The sequence below is a fragment of the Schistocerca americana genome, unplaced genomic scaffold (genome assembly GCF_021461395.2).
Source record: "Schistocerca americana isolate TAMUIC-IGC-003095 unplaced genomic scaffold, iqSchAmer2.1 HiC_scaffold_37, whole genome shotgun sequence".
Lineage (NCBI taxonomy): Eukaryota > Metazoa > Arthropoda > Insecta > Orthoptera > Acrididae > Schistocerca > Schistocerca americana.
This window is the reverse complement of record NW_025726093.1, coordinates 2459265-2481570: the sequence shown is the minus strand read 5'-3', so window position 1 is coordinate 2481570 and position 22306 is coordinate 2459265.

The window sequence follows — 22306 nt, the reverse complement described above, 5'->3', positions numbered from 1 at the left end:
ATAGTCAGTAAGAAGTGTCGGTCTTTATGTACTTAAGTCGGCATTGTGCCTTTTGTATTTAATTCCGATGCAATTTCTGTGTTTCATCGTCAATAAGAAGGTCCAAAGGATACAGTAAACCTGAAGTGAAGCATCGGAATCTATAACTAGTGTCACAGGAATGGTCAGTTGGAAGAGTCAGTTTTCTTGCCCTTAAGTCGGCATTGTGCCTTTTGTATTTAATTCCTATGCAATTTCTGTGTTTCATCGTCAATAAGATGGTCCAAGGGATACAGTAAACCAGAAGTGAAGCATCGGAATCTATAACTAGTGTCACAGGAATGGTTCAAAACATAGTCAGTAAGAAGTGTCGGTCTTCATGTACTTAAGTCGGCATTGTACCTTTTATATTTAATTCCGATGCAATTTCTGTGTTTCATCGTCAATAAGAAGGTCCAAGGGATACAGTGTACCTGAAGTTAAGCATCGGAATCTATAATTAGTGTCACAGGAATGGTCAGTAGGAAGAGTCAGTCTTCTTGCCCTTAAGTCGGCATTGTGCCTTTTGTATTTAATTCCTACGCTAGTTCTGTGTTTCATCCTCAATAAGATGGTCCAAGGGAAACAGTAAACCTGAAGTGAAGCATCGGAATCTATAACTAGTGTCACAGGAATGGTTCAAATCATAGTCAGTACGATGTGTCCGTCTTCATGTACTTCAGTCGGCATTGTGCCTTTTGTATTTAATTCCGATGCAATTTCTGTGTTTCATCGTCAATAAGAAGGTCCAAGGGATACAGTAAACATGGAGTGAGGCATCGGAATCTATAACTAGTGTCACAGGAATGGTCAGTAGGAAGAGTCAGTCTTCTTGTCCTTAAGTCAGCAATTTGCCTTTTGTATTTAATTCCGATGCAATTTCTGTGTTTCATCGTGAATAAGAAGGTCCAATGGATACAGTAAACCTGAAGTGAAGCTTCTGAATCTATAACTAGTGTTACAGGAATGGTTCAAAACGTAGTCAGTAAGAAGTGTCGGTCTTCATGTATATAAGTCGGCATTGTTCATTTTGTATTTAATTCCGATGCAATTTCTGTGTTTCATCGGCAATAAGAAGGTCCAAGGGATACAGTAAACCTGAAGTGAAGCATCGGAATCTATTACTAGTATCACAGGAATGGTCAGTAGGAAGAGTCAGTCTTCTTGTCCTTAAGTTGGCAGTGTGCCTTTTGTATTTAATTCCGATGCAATCTCTGTGTTTCTTCGTCAATAAGAAGGTCCAAGGGATACAGTAAACCTGATGTGAAGCATCGGAATCTATAACTAGTGTCACAGGAATGGTTCAAAACATAGTCAGTAAGAAGTGTCGGTCTTCATGTACTTAAGTCGGCATTGTGCCTTTTGTATTTACTTCCGATGCAATTTCTGTGTTTCATCGTCAATAAGAAGGTCCAAGGGATACAGTAAACCTGAAGTGAAGCATCGGAAACTATAACTAGTGTCACAGGAATGGTCAGTTGGAAGAGTCAGTCTTCTTGCCCTTAAGTCGGCATTGTGCCTTTTGTATATAATTCCTACGCTAGTTCTGTGTTTCATCCTCAATAAGATGGTCCAAGGGAAACAGTAAACCTGAAGTGAAGCATCGGAATCTATAACTAGTGTCACAGGAATGGTTCAGATCATAGTCAGTACGATGTGTCCGTCTTCATGTACTTCAGTCGGTATTGTGCCTTTTGTATTTAATTCCGATGCAATTTCTGTGTTTCATCGTCAATAAGAAGGTCCAAGGGATACAGTAAACCTGAAGTGAAGCATCGGAATCTATAACTAGTGTCACAGGAATGGTCAGTAGGAAGAGTCAGTCTTCTTGACCTTAAGTCGGCGTTGTGCCTTTTGTATTTAATTCCGATACAATTTCTGTGTTTCATCGTCAATAAGAAGGTCCAAGGGATACAGTAAACCTGAAGTGAAGCATCGGAATCTATAACTAGTGTTACAGGAATGGTTCAAAGCGTAGTCAGTAAAAAGTGTCGGTCTTCATGTACTTAAGTCGGCATTGTGCCTTTTGTATTTATTCCGATGCAATTTCTGTGTTTCATCGTCAATAAGAAGGACCAAGGGATACAGTAAACCTGAAGTGAAGCATCGGAATCTATAACTAGTGGTACAGGACTGGTCAGTAGGAAGAGTCAGTCATCTTGTCCTTAAGTCGGCATAGTGCCTTTTGAATTTAATTCCGATGCAATTTCTGTGTTTCATCGTCAATAAGAAGGTCCAAGGGTTACAGTAAACCTGAAGTGAAACATCGGAATCTATATCTAGTGTCACAGGAATGGTTCAAATCATAGTCAGTACGATGTGTCCGTCTTCATGTACTTAAGTCGGCATCGTGCCTTTTGTATTTAATTCCGATGCAATTTCTGTGTTTCATCGTCAATAAGATGGTCCAAGGGATACAGTAAACCTGAAGTGAAGCATCGGAATCTATAACTAGTGTCACAGGAATGGTCAGTAGAAAGAGTCAGAATTCTTGACCTTAAGTCGGCGTTGTGCCTTTTGTATTTAATTCCGATGCAATTTCTGTGTTTCATCGTTAATAAGAAGGTCCAAGGGATACAGTAAACCTGAAGTGAAGCATCGGAATCTATAACTAGTGTTACAGGAATGGTTAAAAAAGCGTAGTCAGTAGAAAGTGTCGGTCTTCATGTACTTAAGCCGGCATTGTGCCTTTTGTATTTATTCCGATGCAATTTCTGTCTTTCATCGTCAATAAGAAGGACCAAGGGATACAGTAAACCTGAAGTGAAGCATCGGAATCTATAACTAGTGGTACAGGACTGGTCAGTAGGAAGAGTCAGTCATCTTGTCCTGAAGTCGGCATAGTGCCTTTTGAATTTAATTCCGATGCAATTTCTGTGTTTCATCGTCAATAAGAAGGTCCAAGGGATACAGTAAACCTGATGTGAAGCACCGAAATCTATAACTAGTGTCACAGGAATGGTTCAAAACATAGTCAGTAAGAAGTGTCGGTCTTCATGTACTTAAGTCGGCATTGTGCCTTTTGTATTTAATTCCGATGCAATTTCTGTGCTTCATCGTCAATAAGAATGTCCAAGGGATACAGTAAACCTGAAGTGAAGCATCGGAATCTATAACTAGTGTCACAGGAATGGTCAGTGTGAAGAGTCAGTCTTCTTGCCCTTAAGTCGGCATTGTGCCTTTTGTATTTAATTCCTCTGCATTTTCTGTGTTTCATCATCAATAAGATGGTCCAAGGGATACAGTAAACCTGAAGTGAAGCATCGGAATCTAAAACTAGTGTCACAGGAATGGTTCAAAACATAGTCAGTAAGAAGTGTCGGTCTTCATATACTTAAGTCGGCATTGTATCTTTTATATTTAATTCCGATGCAATTTCTGTGTTTCATCGTCAATAAGAAGGTCCAAGGGATACAGTGTACCTGAAGTTAAGCATCGGAATCTATAATTAGTGTCACAGGAATGGTCAGTAGGAAGAGTCAGTCTTCTTGCCCTTAAGTCGGCATTGTGCCTTTTGTATTTAATTCCTATGCTAGTTGTTGTTTCATCCTCAATAAGATGGTCCAAGGGATACAGTAAACCTGAAAAGAAGCATCGGAATCTATAACTAATGTCACAGGAATGGTCAGTAGGAAGAGTCAGTCTTCTTGAACTTAAGTCGGCGTTGTGCCTTTTGTATTTCATTCCGATGCAATTTCTGTGTTTCATCGTCAATAAGAAGGTCCAAGGGATACAGTAAACCTGAAGTGAAGCATCGGAATCTATAACTAGTGTCACAGGAATGGCCAGTAGGAAGAGTCAGTCTTCTTGACCTTAAGTCGGCGTTGTGCCTTTCGTATTTAATTCCGATGCAATTTCTGTGTTTCATCGTCAATAAGAAGGTCCAAGGGATACAGTAAACCTGAAGTGAAGCATCGGAATCTATAACTAGTGTTGCAGGAATGGTTCAAAGCGTAGTCAGTAAAAAGTGTCGGTCTTCATGTACTTAAGTCGGCATTGTGCCTTTTGTATTTATTCCGATGCAATTTCTGTGTTTCATCGTCAATAAGAAGGACCATGGGATACAGTAAACCTGAAGTGAAGCATCTGAATCTATAACTAGTGTTACAGGAATGGTTCAAATCGTAGTCAGTAAGAAGTGTCGGTCTTCATGTATTTAAGTCGGCATAGTGCCTTTTGTATTTAATTCCGATGCAATTTCTGTGTTTCATCGTCAATAAGAAGCTACAAGGGATACAGTAAACCTGAAGTGAAGCATCGGAAACTATAACTAGTGTCACAAGAATGGTTCAAAACATAGTCAGTAAGAAGTGTCGGTCTTCATGTACTTAATTCGGCATTGTGCCTTTTGTATTTAATTCCGATGCAATTTCTGTGTTTCATCGTCAATAAGAAGGTCCAAGGGATACAGTAAACCTGAAGTGAAGCATCGGAATCTATAACTAGTGTCACAGGAATGGTCATTTGGAAGAGTCAGTCTTCTTGTCCTTAAGTCGGCATTGTGCCTTTTGTATTTAATTCCGATGCAATTTCAGTGTTTCATCGTCAATAAGAAGGTCCAAGGGATACAGTAATCCTGAAGTGAAGCATCTGAATCTATAACTAGTGTTACAGGAATGGTTCAAAACGTAGTCAGTATGAAGTGTCGGTCTTCATGTATTTAAGTCGGCATAGTGCCTTTTGTATTTAATTCCGATGCAATTTCTGTGTTTCATCGTCAATCTGAAGGTACAAGGGATACAGTAAACCTGAAGTGAAGCATCGGAAACTATAACTAGTGTCACAGGAATGGTTCAAAACATAGTCAGTAAGACGTGTCGGTCTTCATGTACTTAATTCGGCATTGTGCCTTTTGTATTTAATTCCGATGCAATTTCTGTGTTTCATCGTCAATAAGAAGGTCCAAGGGATACAGTAAACCTAAAGTGAAGCATCGGAATCTATAACTAGTGTCACAGGAGTAGTCAGTAGGAAGAGTCAGTCTTCTTGCCCTTAAGTCGGCATTGTGCCTTTTGTATGTAATTCCTATGCAATTTCTGTGTTTCACCGTCAATAAGATGGTCCAAGGTATACAGTAAACCTGAAGTGAAGCATCGGAATCTATAACTAGTGTTACAGGAATGGTTCAAAGCGTAGTCAGTAAAAAGTGTCGGTCTTCATGTACTTAAGTCGGCATTGTGCCTTTTGTATTTATTCCGATGCAATTTCTGTGTTTCATCGTCAATAAGAAGGACCAAGGAATACAGTAAACCTGAAGTGAAGCATCGGAATCTATAACTAGTGGTACAGGACTGGTCAGTAGGAAGAGTCAGTCATCTTGTCCTTAAGTCGGCATAGTGCCTTTTGAATTTAATTCCGATGCAATTTCTGTGTTTCATCGACAATAAGAAGGTCCAAGGGATACAGTAAACCTGAAGTGAAGCATCGGAATCTATAACTAGTGTCACAGGAATGGTCAGTAGGAAGAGTCAGTCTTCTTGTCCTTAAGTCGGCATTGTGCCTTTTGTATTTCATTCCGATGCAATTTCAGTGTTTCATCGTCTATAAGAAGGTCCAAGGGATACAGTAAACCTGAAGTGAAGCATCTGAATCTATAACTAGTGTTACAGGAATGGTTCAAATCGTAGTCAGTAAGAAGTGTCGGTCTTCATGTATTTAAGTCGGCATAGTGCCTTTTGTATTTAATTCCGATGCAATTTCTGTGTTTCATCGTCAATAAGAAGGTACAAGGGATACAGTAAACCTGAAGTGAAGCATCGGAAACTATAACTAGTGTCACAAGAATGGTTCAAAACATAGTCAGTAAGAAGTGTCGGTCTTCATGTACTTAATTCGGCATTGTGCCTTTTGTATTTAATTCCGATGCAATTTCTGTGTTTCATCGTCAATAAGAAGGTCCAAGGGATACAGTAAACCTAAAGTGAAGCATCGGAATCTATAACTAGTGTCACAGGAGTAGTCAGTAGGAAGAGTCAGTCTTCTTGCCCTTAAGTCGGCGTTGTGCCTTTTGTATGTAATTCCTATGCAATTTCTGTGTTTCACCGTCAATAAGATGGTCCAAGGTATACAGTAAACCTGAAGTGAAGCATCGGAATCTATAACTAGTGTCACAGGAATGGTTCAAAACATAGTCAGTAAGAAGTGTCGGTCTTCATGTGCTTAAGTCGGCATTGTGTCTTTTGTATTTAATTCCGATGCAATTACTGTGTTTCATCGCCAATAAGAAGGTCCAAGGGATACAGTGTACCTGAAGTGAAGCATCGGAATCTATAACTAGTGTCACAGGAATGGTCAGTAGGAAGAGTCAGTCTTCTTGCCCTTAAGTCGGCATTGTGCCTTTTGCATTTAATTCCTATGCAATTTTTGTATTTCATCGACAATAAGATGGTCCAAGGGATACAGTATACCTGATGTGAAGCATCGGAATCTATAACTAGTGTCACAGGAATGGTTCAAAACATACTCAGTAGGAAGTGTCCGTCCTCATGTACTTAAGTCATCATTGTGCCTTTTGTATTTAATTCCGATGCAATTTCTGAGTTTCATCGTCAATAAGAAGGTACAAGGGATACAGTAAATCTGTAGTCAAGCATCGGAATCTATATCTAGTGTCGCAGGAATGGTCCAAAACATAGTCAGTAAGAAGTGTCGGCCTTCATGTACTTAATTCGGCATTGTGCCTTTTGTATTTAATTCCGATGCAATATCTGTGTTTCATCGTCAATAAGAAGATCCAAGGGATACAGAAAACCTGAAGTGAAGCGTCGGAATCTATAACTAGCGTAACAGGAATGGTCAGTAGGAAGAGTCAGTCTTCTTGACCTTAAGTCGGCGTTGTGCCTTTTGTATTTGATTCCGATGCAATTTCTGTGTTTCATCGTCAATAAGAAGGTCCAAGGGATACAGTAAACCTGAAGTGAAGCATCGGAATCTATAACTAGTGTTACAGGAATGGTTCAAAGCGTAGTCAGTAAAAAGTGTCGGTCTTCATGTACTTAAGTCGGCATTGTGCCTTTTTTATTTATTCCGATGCAATTTCTGTGTTTCATCATCAATAAGAAGGATTAAGGGATACAGTAAACCTGAAGTGAAGCATCGGAATCTATAACTAGTGTTACAGGACTGGTCAGTAGGAAGAGTCAGTCATCTTGTCCTTAAGTCGGCATAGTGCCTTTTGAATTTAATTCCGATGCAATTTCTGTCTTTCATCGTCAATACGAAGGTCCAAGGGATACAGTAAACCTGAAGTGAAGCATCGGAATCTATAACTAGTGTTACAGGAATGGTTCAAAACGTAGTCAGTAAGAAGTGTCGGTCTTCTTGTACTTAAGTCGGCATTGTGCCTTTTGTATTTACATCCGATGCAATTTCTGTGTTACATCGTCAATTAGAAGGCCCAAGGGATACAGTAAACCTGAAGTGAAGCATCGGAATCTATAACTAGTGTCACAGGTGTAGTCAGTAGGAAGAGTCACTCTTCTTGCCCTTAAGTCGGCATTCTGCCTTTTGTATGTAATTCCTATGCAATTTCTGTGTTTCACCGTCAATAAGATGGTCCAAGGGATACAGTAAACCTGAAGTGAAGCATCGGAATCTATAACTAGTGTCACAGGAATGGTTCGAAACATAGTCAGTAAGAAGTGTCGGTCTTCATGTACATAAGTCGGCATTGTGTCTTTTGTATTTAATTCCGATGCAATTTCTGTGTTCCATCGTCAATAAGAAGGTCCAAGGGATACAGTATACCTGATGTGAAGCATCGGAATCTATAACTAGTGTCACAGGAATGGTTCAAAACATACTCAGTAGGAAGTGTCCGTCTTCATGTACTTAAGTCATCATTGTGCCTTTTGTATTTAATTCCGATGCAATTTCTGAGTTTCATCGCCAATAAGAAGGTCCAAGGGATACAGTAAATCTGAATTCAAGCATCGGAATCTATATCTAGTGTCGCAGGAATGGTTCAAAACATAGACAGTAAGAAGAGTCAGTCCTCTTGTACTTAAGTCGGCATTGTGCATTATGTATTTAATTCCGATGCAATGTCTGTGTTTCATCATCATTAAGAAGGTCCAAGGGATACAGTAAACCTGACGTGAAGCATCGGAATCTATAACTAGTGTCACAGGAATGGTTAAAAACATAGTCAGTAAGAAGAGTCAGTCATCTTGTACTTAAGTCGGCATTGTGCCTTTTGTATTTAATTCCGATGCAATGTCTGTGTTTCATCATCAATAAGAAGGTCCAAGGGATACAGTAAACCTGAAGTGAAGCATCGGAATCTATAACTAGTGTCACAGGAATGGTTCAAAACATAGTCAGTAAGAAGAGTCAACATTCTTGTACTTAAGTCGGCATTGTGCCTTTTGTATTTAATTCCGATGCAATGTCTGCGTTTCATCATCAATAAGAAGGTCCAGGGGATACAGTAAACCTGAAGTGAAGCATCGGAATCTATAACTAATATCACAGGAATGGTTCAAAGCATAGTCAGTAAGAAGAATCAGTCTCTTGTACTTAAGTCGGCATTGTTCCTTTTGTATTTAATTCCGATGCAATTTCTGTGTTTCATCGTCAATACGAAGGTCCAAGGGATACAGTAAACCTGAAGTGAATCATCGGAATCTATAACTAGGGTCACAGGAATGGTTCAAAGAATAGTCAGTAAGAAGTGTCGGTCTTCATGTACTTAAGTCGGCATTGTGCCTTTTGCATTTAATTCCGATGCAATTTCTGTGTTCCATCGTCAATAAGAAGGTCCAAGGGATACAGTAAACCTGAAGAGAAGCTTCGGAATCTATAACTAGTGTCACAGGAATGGTTCAAAACATAGTCTGTAAGAAGTGTCGGCCTTCATGAACTTAATTCGGCATTGTGCCTTTTGTATTTAATTCCGATGCAATATCTCTGTTTCATCGTCAATAAGAAGATCCAAGGGATACAGAAAACCTGAAGTGAAGCGTCGGAATCTATAACTAGCGTAACAGGAATGTTCAGTAGGAAGAGTCAGTCTTCTTGGCCTTAGGTCGGCGTTGTGCCTTTTGTATTTAATTCCGATGCAATTTCTGTGTTTCATCGTCAATAAGAAGGTCCAAGGGATACAGTAAACCTGAAGTGAGGCATCGGAATCTATAACTAGTGTTACAGGAATGGTTCAAAGCGTAGTCAGTAAAAAGTGTCGGTCTTCATGTACTTAAGTCGGCATTGTGCCTTTTGTATTTATTCCGATGAAATTTCTGTGTTTCATCGTCAATAAGAAGGACCAAGGGATACAGTAAACCTGAAGTGAAGCATCGGAATCTATAACTAGTTTTACAGGACTGGTCAGTAGGAAGAGTCAGTCATCTTGTCCTTAAGTCGGCATAGTGCCTTTGAATTTAATTCCGATGCAATTTCTGTGTTTCATCGTCAATACGAAGGTCCAAGGGATACAGTAAACCTGAAGTGAAGCATCGGAATCTATAACTAGTGTCACAGGAATGGTACAAAACGTAGTCAGTAAGAAGTGTCGGTCTTCTTGTACTTAAGTCGGCATTGTGCCTTTTGTATTTACATCCGATGCAATTTCTGTGTTACATCGTCAATTAGAAGGTCCAAGTGATACAGTAAACCTGAAGTGAAGCATCGGAATCTATAACTAGTGTCACAGGAATGGTCAGTACGAACAGTCAGTCTTCTTGTCCTTAAGTCGGCATTGTGCCTTTTGTATTTAATTCCGATGCAATTTCAGTGTTTCATCATCAATAAGAAGGTCCAAGGGATACAGTAAACCTGAAGTGAAGCATCTGAATCTATAACTAGTGTTACAGGAATGGTTCAAAACGTAGTCAGTAAGAAGTGTCGGTCTTCATGTATTTAAGTCGGCATTGTGCCTTTTGTATTTAATTCCGATGCAATTTCTGTGTTTCTTCGTCAATTAGAAGGTCCAAGGGATACAGTAAACCTGAAGTGAAGCATCGGAAACTATAACTAGTGTCACAGGAATGGTTCAAACATAGTCAGTAAGAAGTGTCGGTCTTCATGTACTTAATTCGGCATTGTGCCTTTTGTATTTAATTCCGATGCAATTTCTGTGTTTCATCGTCAATAAGAAGGTCCAAGGGATACAGTAAACTTAAAGTGAAGCATCGGAATCTATAACTAGTCTCACAGGAATAGTCAGTAGGAAGAGTCAGTCTTCTTGCCCTTAAGTCGGCATTGTGCCTTTTGTATGTAATTCCTATGCAATTTCTGTGTTTCACCGTCAATAAGATGGTCCAATGGATACAATAAACCTGAAGTGAAGCATCGGAATCTATAACTAGTGTCACAGGAATTGTTCAAAACATAGTCAGTAAGAAGAGTCAGCATTCTTGTACTTAAGTCGGCATTGTGCCTTTTGTATTTAATTCCGATGCGATGTCTGTGTTTCATCATCAATAAGAAGGTCCAAGGGATACCGTAAACCTGAAGTGAAGCATCGGAATCTATAACTAGTGTCACAGGAATGGTTCAAAACATAGTCAGTATGAAGAGTCAGCATTCTTGTACATAAGTCGGCATTGTGCCTTTTGTATTTAATTCCGATGCAATGTCTGTGTTTCATCATCAATAAGAAGGTCCAAGAGATACAGTAAACCTGAAGTGAAGCATCGGAATCTATAACTAATATCTCAGGAATGGTTCAAAGCATAGTCAGTAAGAAGAATCAGTCTCTTGTACTTAAGTCGGCATTGTTCCTTTTGTATTTAATTCCGATGCAATTTCTGTGTTTCATCGTCAATACGAAGGTCCAAGGGATACAGTAAACCTGAAGTGAAGCATCGGAATCTATAACTAGGGTCACAGGAATGGTTCAAAGAATAGTCAGTAAGAAGTGTCGGTCTTCATGTACTTAATTCGGCATTGTGCCTTTTGTATTTAATTCCGATTTAATATCTCTGTTTCATCGTCAATAAGAAGATCCAAGGGATACAGAAAACCTGAAGTGAAGCGTCAGAATCTATAACTAGCGTAACAGGAATGTTCAGTAGGAAGAGTCAGTCTTCTTCACCTTAAGTCGGCGTTGTGCCTTTTGTATTTAATTCCGATGCAATTTCTGTGTTTCATCGTCAATAAGAAGGTCCAAGGGATACAGTAAACCTGATGTGAAGCATCGAAATCTATAACTAGTGTCACAGGAATGGTTCAAAACATAGTCAGTAAGAAGTGTCCGTCTTCATGTACTTAAGTCGGCATTGTGCCTTTTGTATTTAATTCCGATGCAATTTCTGTGTTTCATCGTCAATAAGAAGGTCCAAGGGATACAGTAAACCTGAAGTGAAGCATCGGAATCTATAACTAGTGTCACAGGAATGGTCAGTTGGAAGAGTCAGTCTCCTTGCCCTTAAGTCGGCATTGTGCCTTTTGTATTTAATTCCTATGCATTTTCTGTGTTTCATCGTCAATAAGATGGTCCAAGGGATACAGTAAACCTGAAGTGAAGCATCGGAATCTAAAACTAGTGTCACAGGAATGGTTCAAAACATAGTCAGTAAGAAGTGTCGGTCTTCATATACTTAAGTCGGCATTGTATCTTTTATATTTAATTCCGATGCAATTTCTGTGTTTCATCGTCAATAAGAAGGTCCAAGGGATACAGTGTACCTGAAGTTAAGCATCGGAATCTATAATTAGTGTCACAGGAATGGTCAGTAGGAAGAGTCAGTCTTCTTGCCCTTAAGTCGGCATTGTGCCTTTTGTATTTAATTCCTATGCTAGTTCTGTGTTTCATCCTCAATAAGATGGTCCAAGGGATACAGTAAACCTGAAAAGAAGCATCGGAATCTATAACTAATGTCACAGGAATGGTCAGTAGGAAGAGTCAGTCTTCTTGAACTTAAGTCGGCGTTGTGCCTTTTGTATTTCATTCCGATGCAATTTCTGTGTTTCATCGTCAATAAGAAGGTCCAAGGGATACAGTAAACCTGAAGTGAAGCATCGGAATCTATAACTAGTGTCACAGGAATGGCCAGTAGGAAGAGTCAGTCTTCTTGACCTTAAGTCGGCGTTGTGCCTTTTGTATTTAATTCCGATGCAATTTCTGTGTTTCATCGTCAATAAGAAGGTCCAAGGGATACAGTAAACCTGAAGTGAAGCATCGGAATCTATAACTAGTGTTGCAGGAATGGTTCAAAGCGTAGTCAGTAAAAAGTGTCGGTCTTCATGTACTTAAGTCGGCATTGTGCCTTTTGTATTTATTCCGATGCAATTTCTGTGTTTCATCGTCAATAAGAAGGACCAAGGGATACAGTAAACCTGAAGTGAAGCATCGGTATCTATAACTAGTGGTACAGGACTGATCAGTAGGAAGAGTCAGTCATCTTGTCCTTAAGTCGGCATAGTGCTTTTTGAATTTAATTCCGATGCAATTTCTGTGTTTCATCGTCAATAAGAAGGTCCAAGGGATACAGTAAACCTGAAGTGAAGCATCGGAAACTATAACTAGTGTCACAGGAATGGTCAGTTGGAAGAGTCAGTCTTCTTGTCCTTAAGTCGGCATTGTGCCTTTTGTATTTAATTCCGATGCAATTTCAGTGTTTCATCGTCAATAAGAAGGTCCAAGGGATACAGTAAACCTGAAGTGAAGCATCTGAATCTATAACTAGTGTTACAGGAATGGTTCAAAACGTAGTCAGTAAGAAGTGTCGGTCTTCATGTATTTAAGTCGGCATAGTGCCTTTTGTATTTAATTCCGATGCAATTTCTGTGTTTCATCGTCAATCTGAAGGTACAAGGGGTACAGTAAACCTGAAGTGAAGCATCGGAAACTATAACTAGTGTCACAGGAATGGTTCAAAACATAGTCAGTAAGAAGTGTCGGTCTTCATGTACTTAATTCGGCATTGTGCCTTTTGTATTTAATTCCGATGCAATTTCTGTGTTTCATCGTCAATAAGAAGGTCCAAGGGATACAGTAAACCTGAAGTGAAGCATCGGAATCTATAACTAGTGTCACAGGAATGGTCAGTTGGAAGAGTCAGTCTTCTTGCCCTTAAGTCGGCATTGTGCCTTTTGTATTTAATTCCTATGCATTTTCTGTGTTTCATCGTCAATAAGATGGTCCAAGCGATACAGTAAACCTGAAGTGAAGCATTGGAATCTAAAACTAGTGTCACAGGAATGGTTCAAAACATAGTCAGTAAGAAGTGTCGGTCTTCATATACTTAAGTCGGCATTGTATCTTTTATATTTAATTCCGATGCAATTTCTGTGTTTCATCGTCAATAAGAAGGTCCAAGGGATACAGTGTACCTGAAGTTAAGCATCGGAATCTATAATTAGTGTCACAGGAATGGTCAGTAGGAAGAGTCAGTCTTCTAGCCCTTAAGTCGGCATTGTGCCTTTTGTATTTAATTCCTATGCTAGTTCTGTGTTTCATCCTCAATAAGATGGTCCAAGGGATACAGTAAACCTGAAAAGAAGCATCGGAATCTATAACTAATGTCACAGGAATGGTCAGTAGGAAGAGTCAGTCTTCTTGAACTTAAGTCGGCGTTGTGCCTTTTGTATTTCATTCCGATGCAATTTCTGTGTTTCATCGTCAATAAGAAGGTCCAAGGGATACAGTAAACCTGAAGTGAAGCATCGGAATATATAACTAGTGTCACAGGAATGGCCAGTAGGAAGAGTCAGTCTTCTTGACCTTAAGTCGGCGTTGTGCCTTTTGTATTTAATTCCGATGCAATTTCTGTGTTTCATCGTCAATAAGAAGGTCCAAGGGATACAGTAAACCTGAAGTGAAGCATCGGAATCTATAACTAGTGTTGCAGGAATGGTTCAAAGCGTAGTCAGTAAAAAGTGTCGGTCTTCATGTACTTAAGTCGGCATTGTGCCTTTTGTATTTATTCCGATGCAATTTCTGTGTTTCATCGTCAATAAGAAGGACCAAGGGATACAGTAAACCTGAAGTGAAGCATCGGAATCTATAACTAGTGGTACAGGACTGATCAGTAGGAAGAGTCAGTCATCTTGTCCTTAAGTCGGCATAGTGCTTTTTGAATTTAATTCCGATGCAATTTCTGTGTTTCATCGTCAATAAGAAGGTCCAAGGGATACAGTGAACCTGAAGTGAAGCATCGGAATCTATAGCTAGTGTCACAGGAATGGTCAGTTGGAAGAGTCAGTCTTCTTGTCCTTAAGTCGGCATTGTGCCTCTTGTATTTAATTCCGATGCAATTTCAGTGTTTCATCGTCAAAAAGAAGGTCCAAGGGATACAGTAAACCTGAAGTGAAGCATCTGAATCTATAACTAGTGTTACAGGAATGGTTCAAAACGTAGTCAGTAAGAAGTGTCGGTCTTCATGTATTATGTCAGCATAGTGCCTTTTGTATTTAATTCCGATGCAATTTCTGTGTTTCATCGTCAATCTGAAGGTACAAGGGATACAGTAAACCTGAAGTGAAGCATCGGAATCTATAACTAGTGTTACAGGAATGGTTCAAAGCGTAGTCAGTAAAAAGTGTCGGTCTTCATGTACTTAAGTCGGCATTGTGCTTTTGTATTTATTCCGATGCAATTTCTGTGTTTCATCGTCAATAAGAAGGACCAAGGAATACAGTAAACCTGAAGTGAAGCATCGGAATCTATAACTAGTGGTACAGGACTGGTCAGTAGGAAGAGTCAGTCATCTTGTCCTTAAGTCGGCATAGTGCCTTTTGAATTTAATTCCGATGCAATTTCTGTGTTTCATCGACAATAAGAAGGTCCAAGGGATACAGTAAACCTGAAGTGAAGCATCGGAATCTATAACTAGTGTCACAGGAATGGTCAGTAGGAAGAGTCAGTCTTCTTGTCCTTAAGTCGGCATATTGCCTTTTGTATTTAATTCCGATGCAATTTCAGTGTTTCATCGTCAATAAGAAGGTCCAAGGGATACAGTAAACCTGAAGTGAAGCATCTGAATCTATAACTAGTGTTACAGGAATGGTTCAAATCGTAGTCAGTAAGAAGTGTCGGTCTTCATGTATTTAAGTCGGCATAGTGCCTTTTGTATTTAATTTCGATGCAATTTCTGTGTTTCATCGTCAATAAGAAGGTACAAGGGATACAGTAAACCTGAAGTGAAGCATCGGAAACTATAACTAGTGTCACAGGAATGGTTCAAAACATAGCCAGTAAGAAGTGTCGGTCTTCATGTACTTAATTCGGCATTGTGCCTTTTGTATTTAATTCCGATGCAATTTCTGTGTTTCATCGTCAATAAGAAGGTCCAAGGGATACAGTAAACCTAAAGTGAAGCATCGGAATCTATAACTAGTGTCACAGGAGTAGTCAGTAGGAAGAGTCAGTCTTCTTGCCCTTAAGTCGGCGTTGTGCCTTTTGTATGTAATTCCTATGCAATTTCTGTGTTTCACCGTCAATAAGATGGTCCAAGGTATACAGTAAACCTGAAGTGAAGCATCGGAATCTATAACTAGTGTCACAGGAATGGTTCAAAACATAGTCAGTAAGAAGTGTCGGTCTTCATGTGCTTAAGTCGGCATTGTGTCTTCTGTATTTAATTCCGATGCAATTACTGTGTTTCATCGCCAATAAGAAGGTCCAAGGGATACAGTGTACCTGAAGTGAAGCATCGGAATCTATAACTAGTGTCACAGGAATGGTCAGCAGGAAGAGTCAGTCTTCTTGCCCTTAAGTCGGCATTGTGCCTTTTGCATTTAATTCCTATGCAATTTTTGTATTTCATCGACAATAAGATGGTCCAAGGGATACAGTATACCTGATGTGAAGCATCGGAATCTATAACTAGTGTCACAGGAATGGTTCAAAACATACTCAGTAGGAAGTGTCCGTCCTCATGTACTTAAGTCATCATTGTGCCTTTTGTATTTAATTCCGATGCAATTTCTGAGTTTCATCGTCAATAAGAAGGTACAAGGGATACAGTAAATCTGTAGTCAAGCATCGGAATCTATATCTAGTGTCGCAGGAATGGTCCAAAACATAGTCAGTAAGAAGTGTCGGCCTTCATGTACTTAATTCGGCATTGTGCCTTTTGTATTTAATTCCGATGCAATATCTGTGTTTCATCGTCAATAAGAAGATCCAAGGGATACAGAAAACCTGAAGTGAAGCGTCGGAATCTATAACTAGCGTAACAGGAATGGTCAGTAGGAAGAGTCAGTCTTCTTGACCTTAAGTCGGCGTTGTGCCTTTTGTATTTGATTCCGATGCAATTTCTGTGTTTCATCGTCAATAAGAAGGTCCAAGGGATACAGTAAACCTGAAGTGAAGCATCGGAATCTATAACTAGTGTTACAGGAATGGTTCAAAGCGTAGTCAGTAAAAAGTGTCGGTCTTCATGTACTTAAGTCGGCATTGTGCCTTTTGTATTTATTCCGATGCAATTTCTGTGTTTCATCATCAATAAGAAGGATTAAGGGATACAGTAAACCTGAAGTGAAGCATCGGAATCTCTAACTAGTGTTACAGGACTGGTCAGTAGGAAGAGTCAGTCATCTTGTCCTTAAGTCGGCATAGTGCCTTTTGAATTTAATTCCGATGCAATTTCTGTGTTTCATCGTCAATACGAAGGTATCCCATGGTCCTTCTTATTGACGATGAAACACAGAAATTGCATCGGAATAAATACAAAAGGCACAATGCCGACTTAAGTACATGAAGACCGACACTTTTTACTGACTACGCTTTGAACCATTCCTGCAACACTAGTTATAGATTCCGATGCTTCACTTCAGTAAACCTGAAGTGAAGCATCGGAATCTATAACTAGTGTTACAGGAATGGTTCAAAACGTAGTCAGTAAGAAGTGTCGGTCTTCTTGTACTTAAGTCGGCATTGTGCCTTTTGTATTTACATCCGATGCAATTTCTGTGTTACATCGTCAATTAGAAGGCCCAAGGGATACAGTAAACCTGAAGTGAAGCATCGGAATCTATAACTAGTGTCACAGGAATGGTCAGTACGAAGAGTCAGTCTTCTTGTCCTTAAGTCGGCATTGTGCCTTTTGTATTTCATTCCGATGCAATTTCAGTGTTTCATCGTCAATAAGAAGGTCCAAGGGATACAGTAAACCGGAAGTGAAGCATCTGAATCTATAACTAGTGTTACAGGAATGGTTCAAAACGTAGTCAGTAAGAAGTGTCGGTCTTCATGTATTTAAGGCGGCATTGTGCCTTTTGTATTTAATTCTGATGTAATTTCTGTGTTTCACCGTCAATAAGATGGTCCAAGGGATACAGTAAACCTGAAGTGAAGCATCGGAATCTATAACTAGTGTCACAGGAATGGTTCGAAACATAGTCAGTAAGAAGTGTCGGTCTTCATGTACATAAGTCGGCATTGTGTCTTTTGTATTTAATTCCGATGCAATTTCTGTGTTCCATCGTCAATAAGAAGGTCCAAGGGATACAGTATACCTGATGTGAAGCATCGGAATCTATAACTAGTGTCACAGGAATGGTTCAAAACATACTCAGTAGGAAGTGTCCGTCTTCATGTACTTAAGTCATCATTGTGCCTTTTGTATTTAATTCCGATGCAATTTCTGAGTTTCATCGCTAATAAGAAGGTCCAAGGGATACAGTAAATCTGAAGTCAAGCATCGGAATCTATATCTAGTGTCGCAGGAATGGTTCAAACATAGACATTAAGAAGAGTCAGTCCTCTTGTACTCAAGTCGGCATTGTGCCTTTTGTATTTAATTCCGATGCAATGTCTGTGTTTCATCATCATTAAGAAGGTCCAAGGGATACAGTAAACCTGACGTGAAGCATCGGAATCTATAACTAGTGTCACAGGAATGGTTAAAGCATAGTCAGTAAGAAGAGTCAGTCTTCTTGTACTTAAGTCGGCATTGTGCCTTTTGTATTTAATTCCGATGCAATTTCTGTGTTTCATCGTCAATACGAAGGTCCAAGGGATACAGTAAACCTTAAGTGAATCATCGGAATCTATAACTAGGGTCACAGGAATGGTTCAAAGAATAGTCAGTAAGAAGTGTCGGTCTTCATGTACTTAAGTCGGCATTGTGCCTTTTGCATTTAATTCCGATGCAATTTCTGTGTTCCATCGTCAATAAGAAGGTCCAAGGGATACAGTAAACCTGAAGAGAAGCTTCGGAATCTATAACTAGTGTCACAGGAATGGTTCAAAACACAGTCAGTAGGAAGTGTCGGCCTTCATGAACTTAATTCGGCATTGTGCCTTTTGTATTTAATTCCGATGCAATATCTCTGTTTCATCGTCAATAAGAAGATCCAAGGGATACAGAAAACCTGAAGTGAAGCGTCGGAATCTATAACTAGCGTAACAGGAATGTTCAGTAGGAAGAGTCAGTCTTCTTGGCCTTAAGTCGGCGTTGTGCCTTTTGTATTTAATTCCGATGCAATTTCTGTGTTTCATCGTCAATAAGAAGGTCCAAGGGATGCAGTAAACCTGAAGTGAGGCATCGGAATCTATAACTAGTGTTACAGGAATGGTTCAAAGCGTAGTCAGTAAAAAGTGTCGGTCTTCATGTACTTAAGTCGGCATTGTGCCTTTTGTATTTATTCCGATGAAATTTCTGAGATTCATCGTCAATAAGAAGGACCAAGGGATACAGTAAACCTGAAGTGAAGCATCGGAATCTATAACTAGTTTTACAGGACTGGTCAGTAGGAAGAGTCAGTCATCTTGTCCTTAAGTCGGCATAGTGCCTTTTGAATTTAATTCCGATGCAATTTCTGTGTTTCATCATCAATACGAAGGTCCATGGGATACAGTAAACCTGAAGTGAAGCATCGGAATCTATAACTAGTGTTACAGGAATGGTACAAAACGTAGTCAGTAAGAAGTGTCGGTCTTCTTGTACTTAAGTCGGCATTGTGCCTTTTGTATTTACATCCGATGCAATTTCTGTGTTACATCGTCAATTAGAAGGTCCAAGTGATACAGTAAACCTGAAGTGAAGCATCGGAATCTATAACTAGTGTCACAGAAATGGTCAGTACGAACAGTCAGTCTTCTTGTCCTTAAGTCGGCATTGTGCCTTTTGTATTTAATTCCGATGCAATTTCAGTGTTTCATCATCAATAAGAAGGTCCAAGGGATACAGTAAACCTGAAGTGAAGCATCTGAATCTATAACTAGTGTTACAGGAATGGTTCAAAACGTAGTCAGTAAGAAGTGTCGGTCTTCATGTATTTAAGTCGGCATTGTGCCTTTTGTATTTAATTCCGATGCAATTTCTGTGTTTCTTCGTCAATTAGAAGGTCCAAGGGATACAGTAAACCTGAAGTGAAGCATCGGAATCTATAACTAGTGTCACAGGAATGGTTCAAAACATAGTCAGTAAGAAGAGTCAGCATTCTTGTACTTAAGTCGGCATTGTGCCTTTTGTATTTAATTCCGATGCAATGTCTGTGTTTCATCATCAATAAGAAGGTCCAAGAGATACAGTAAATCTGAAGTGAAGCATCGGAATCTATAACTAATATCACAGGAATGGTTCAAAGCATAGTCAGTAAGAAGAATCAGTCTCTTGTACTTAAGTCGGCATTGTTCCTTTTGTATTTAATTCCGATGCAATTTCTGTGTTTCATCGTCAATACGAAGGTCCAAGGGATACAGTAAACCTGAAGTGAAGCATCGGAATCTATAACTAGGGTCACAGGAATGGTTCAAAGAATAGTCAGTAAGAAGTGTCGGTCTTCATGTACTTAAGTCGGCATTGTGCCTTTTGCATTTAATTCCGATGCAATTTCTGTGTTCCATCGTCAATAAGAAGGTCCAAGGGATACAGTAAACCTGAAGAGAAGCTTCGGAATCTATAACTAGTGTCACAGGAATGGTTCAAAACATAGTCAGTAAGAAGTGTCGGCCTTCATGTACTTAATTCGGCATTGTGCCTTTTGTATTTAATTCCGATTTAATATCTCTGTTTCATCGTCAATAAGAAGATCCAAGGGATACAGAAAACCTGAAGTGAAGCGTCGGAATCTATAACTAGCGTAACAGGAATGTTCAGTAGGAAGAGTCAGTCTTCTTCACCTTAAGTCGGCGTTGTGCCTTTTGTATTTAATTCCGATGCAATTTCTGTGTTTCATCGTCAATAAGAAGGTCCAAGGGATACAGTAAACCTGAAGTGAGGCATCGGAGTCTATAACTAGTGTTACAGGAATGGTTCAAAGCGTAGTCAGTAAAAAGTGTCGGTCTTCATGTACTTAAGTCGGCATTGTGCCTTTTGTATTTATTCCGATGCAATTCCTGTGTTTCATCGTCAATAAGATGGACCAAGGGATACAGTAAACCTGAAGTTAAGCATCGGAATCTATAACTAGTTTTACAGGTCTGGTCAGTAGGAAGAGTCAGTCATCTTGTCCTTAAGTCGGCATAGTGCCTTTTGAATTTAATTCCGATGCAATTTCTGTGTTTCAACGTCAATAAGACGGTCCAAGGGATACAGTAAACTTGAAGTGAAGCTCCTGAATCTATAACTAGTGTTACAGGAATGGTTCAAGACGTAGTCAGTAAGAAGTGTCGGTCTTCATGTATTTAAGTCGGCATTGTGCATTTTGTATTTAATTCCGATGCAATTTCTGTGTTTCTTCGTCAATAAGAAGGTCCAAGGGATACAGTAAACCTGATGTGAAGCATCGGAATCTATAACTAGTGTCACAGGAATGGTTCAAAACATAGTCAGTAAGAAGTGTCGGTCTTCATGTACTTAAGTCGGCATTGTGCCTTTTGTATCTAATTCCGATGCAATTTCTGTGTTTCATCGTCAATAAGAAGGTCCAAGGGATACAGTAAACCTCAAGTGAAGCATCGGAATCTATAACTAGTGTCACAGGAATGGTCAGTTGGAAGAGTCAGTCTTCTTGCCCTTAAGTCGGCATTGTGCCTTTTGTATTTAATTCCTATGCAATTTCTGTGTTTCATCGCCAATAAGATGGTCCAAGGGATACAGTAAACCTGAAGTGAAGCATCGGAATCTATAACTAGTGTCACAGGAATGGTTCAAAACATAGTCAGTAAGAAGTGTCGGTCTTCATGTACTTAAGTCGGCATTGTACCTTTTATATTTAATTCCGATGCAATTTCTGTGTTTCATCGTCAATAAGAAGGTCCATGGGATACAGTGTACGTGAAGTTAAGCATCGGAATCTATAATTAGTGGCACAGTAATGGTCAGTAGGAAGAGTCAGTCTTCTTGCCCTTAAGTCGGCATTGTGATTTTGGATTTAATTCCTATGCTATTTCTGTGTTTCATCCTCAATGAGATGGTCCAAGGGATACAGTAAACCTGAAGTGAAGCATCGGAATCTATAACTAGTGTCACAGGAATAGTTCAAGTCATAGTCAGTACGATGTGTCCGTCTTCATGTACTTAAGTCGGCATTGTGCCTTTTGTATTTAATTCCGATGCAATTTCTGTGTTTCATCGTCAATAAGAAGGTCCAAGGGATACAGTAAACCTAGAGTGCAGCATCGGAATCTATAACTAGTTTCACAGGATTGGTTCAAAACATAGTCAGTAAGAAGTGTCGGTCTTCATGTACTTAAGTCGGCATTGTGCCTTTTGTATTTAATTCCGATGCAATTTCTGTGTTTCACCGTCAATAAGAAGGTCCAAGGGATACAGTAAACCTGAAGTGAAGCATCGGAATCTATAACTAGTGTCACAGGAATGGTCAGTCGGAAGAGTCAGTTATCTCGTCCGTAAGTCGGCATTGTGAGTTTTGTATTTAATTCCGATGCAAATTCTGTGTTTCATCGTCATTAAGAAGGACCAAGGGATACAGTAAACCTGAAGTGAAGCATCGAAATCTATAACTAGTGTCACAGGAATGGTTCAAAACATAGTCAGTAAGAAGTGTCGGTCTTCATGTGCTTACGTCGGCATTGTGCCTTTTGTATTTAAATCCGATGCAATTTCTGTGTTTCATCGTCAATAAGAAGGTCCAAGGGATACAGTATACCTGAAGTAAAGCATCGGAATCTATAACTAGTGTCACAGGAATGGTCAGTAGGAAGAGTCAGTCTTCTTGTCCTTAAGTCGGCATTGTGCCTTTTGTATTTAATTCCGATGCAATTTCTGTGTTTCATCGTCAATAAGAAGGTCCAAGGGATACAGTAAACCAGAAGTGAAGCATCGGAAACTATTACTAGTATCACAGGAATGGTCAGTAGGAAGAGTCAGTCTTCTTGTCCTTAAGTTGGCAGTGTGCCTTTTGCATTTAATTCCGATGCAATTTCTGTGTTTCTTCGCCAATAAGAAGGTCCAAGGGATACAGTAAACCTGATGTGAAGCATCGGAATCTATAA